At 34.5% G+C, this 2,383-nt stretch overlaps 1 non-coding gene across 1 annotated transcript; it reads right to left on the minus strand.

The window, feature by feature from the left end:
• Positions 1–241: 241 nt before the first annotated feature.
• Positions 242–438, minus strand: LOC149835183 (U2 spliceosomal RNA). The gene has a single exon (XR_016432841.1). It is a non-coding gene; the product is annotated as a U2 spliceosomal RNA (small nuclear RNA).
• Positions 439–2,383: the final 1,945 nt, after the last annotated feature.

Raw genomic sequence — 2,383 nt, forward strand, 5'->3', positions numbered from 1 at the left:
GAAAGAATCAAATTTTGTTTTCCCGTCGAAGTCCTTAAGAGTTGAAACCATCACAGGATCATATATCACAATCCTAAAAGACAGATATACCAATCCAACACATCTTAAAAGTTTTTATAGAATAAATTGTGGAGATCTGATCCACGACCCAGCATGAACCCAACCGGTTTTCACGTCTTCCATTACTGAAAATGAAACCCCACAATCGATAAACTAATAAAATTTTATCATTAGAGATTGGTAGGGGAGCGCCAGGCCCGTGCAGTAGTGCAACGCAAGGGCGACGCTCGAAGGGCCCAGTAGCAAGCTACTGTGGTGGCACCTTCCCCCAAAAGAAATTAATTTAATATCGTGTGGTCACATGGACCACATATCAGATATTAAACTGATAAGAACAGATACTACACTTGATCTTAGCCAAAAGGCCGAGAAAGGTATGAATTGAGCATTCCTCTCAACCTCACTTTATACACCCTTCACCCCCTCTCACTCTGCTCTCTTCATCGATATGGGACTAAAATCGAAGTCTCATATTCTACAACCGAGCACAAACACCCACCCATGGTTTTCCATGTTATAGGTTTTTACGTAATCGAAGTCTCATATTCTTTGGTCACCGTTAACAAAGCATAGTGATAAATCTCCTGAGACTTTTGAAAATCTCACAAAATTATCGTGAGAAATTATCCAAAAATTAAAATGAGTAAATTCTCAAGATATTTTCAATTTCTCATGAGTTTTTCGTCAAAAACATAAATATCTTATTTTAAACATGATATTTATGTTTTAATCATCTATTTATCATAAAAAAATACATATTTTTAATTTTAAATATTTTTATTTATATTTTCTTATAAATATAAGTTGATCCACCTCCTTCAACTTAAAAGACTTAAGCTAACCCACCTAGTGAGGTGTGTGGGCCCCCTCTGTATGGTTGGGTTAGAGATATCCCTGGTTCTCAAATATGAGGATTTCAAATCCCAAGAGCTGATGCATTCAAACATAGTCTTTAAGTTCTTGTTTTATTAGTAATAAAATACAATTCGTTTATTTATTTTTGGGACTATGTCGATCCATGTCACAGGGACACACCATTTATATGTTGCGTCATGAGTGAGGACATGACTTCAACATGTATGGACATTATTTTAATTAATTTGTTAAACACTATTTTAACTTGTAGTAATATTTCAATAAAAACAAATGATTATATATTTTCATACCAAAAAATAACTTTTTTTCAAATTAAAACATTTAAAACCTGTATCACCTTTTCCTATATTTCAGAAAATTTTCTAAATGGTGTATCGAACTCGAGTCACAAGTCAAGCCGTGTCCACATCTTTTGTGCCTGGCAATGTTTTCACAAAATTTGGACTGACAACTGTAGTGATCAAGGATTAAGGATATGCTGAATAGTCTTAGAGATATTACCGAATTTAAGTGGGAGAGAAAATAATGAAATTAGAGAGAGAAGGGAGCAATGAAAAGACATACAAAATTTTGAACCAGAGGCTAGAAATGGATTGGACCTGCATTGCCCTGATCTGGATATGGTACATTTTGGATTTAGCAAGGCTATATATGATTTACATCTTCAAATCCAGAGTTGAATAAAAAAGCAATCAAGCTGACAGATCTCACAAAGATACAAATATCTGGGCATGAAATGTTCTGGATTTAGTAAGGCTCTACATGAATACATCCTTATATTCAGTGTTCAATGCATAACAAGCCGATCAATGAACCTCTTGGAGAAATTTGAAAATTATATGATTTTTTAAATATGTATGTATGTAACTAGGGATCCAAGTGGCTCAGCTTCACCAATTGAAAATTGTCCTAAATTGTTTCCTATTTTTGTGATAATTATGAGATTTGTTGTTTATTATAATACCTATTTTATAAGCTAGAAGCTTGAAGAAAAGACCAGTAAGCCCACAAATTTTTACTCTGAGAGGACAACAATAGTAAGTACGATAGGCAAAACCAATGTGACTAAGTCTCTGATCATGACAACGATATCAAAAAAAGTTAGAAGCTTGAAGAAAAGACAACTCAACCAAAATATACAAGTTAGAAATAAAAAAGGGGCGAGAGCGGATCAGGTCCAAAGGGTCCTTGACAGAAAACCGTCCAAGGCATCTTAGATGCTTTCCATCAAGATGATGAACAATAACCAAAACCAATCAAATAAGATGGTCTTCATATGGATGGTCCACACAAACTTTTGATGTCATTCATTTCATAGATGAACAACATGGAGCACACTAAAATGAAGGGTTGAAATTCATCAAAAAAAGAGGACTTAGTGCATTTATGGGTTCTGTTCATTTTCTTGATGGACGACATCCAAGATGCCATGAATGGTTTTTTGTAC

Source organism: Nuphar pumila, chromosome 6 (assembly GCF_984573655.1).
Source record: "Nuphar pumila chromosome 6, dmNupPumi1.hap1.1, whole genome shotgun sequence".
In the NCBI taxonomy this organism is placed as follows: domain Eukaryota; kingdom Viridiplantae; phylum Streptophyta; class Magnoliopsida; order Nymphaeales; family Nymphaeaceae; genus Nuphar; species Nuphar pumila.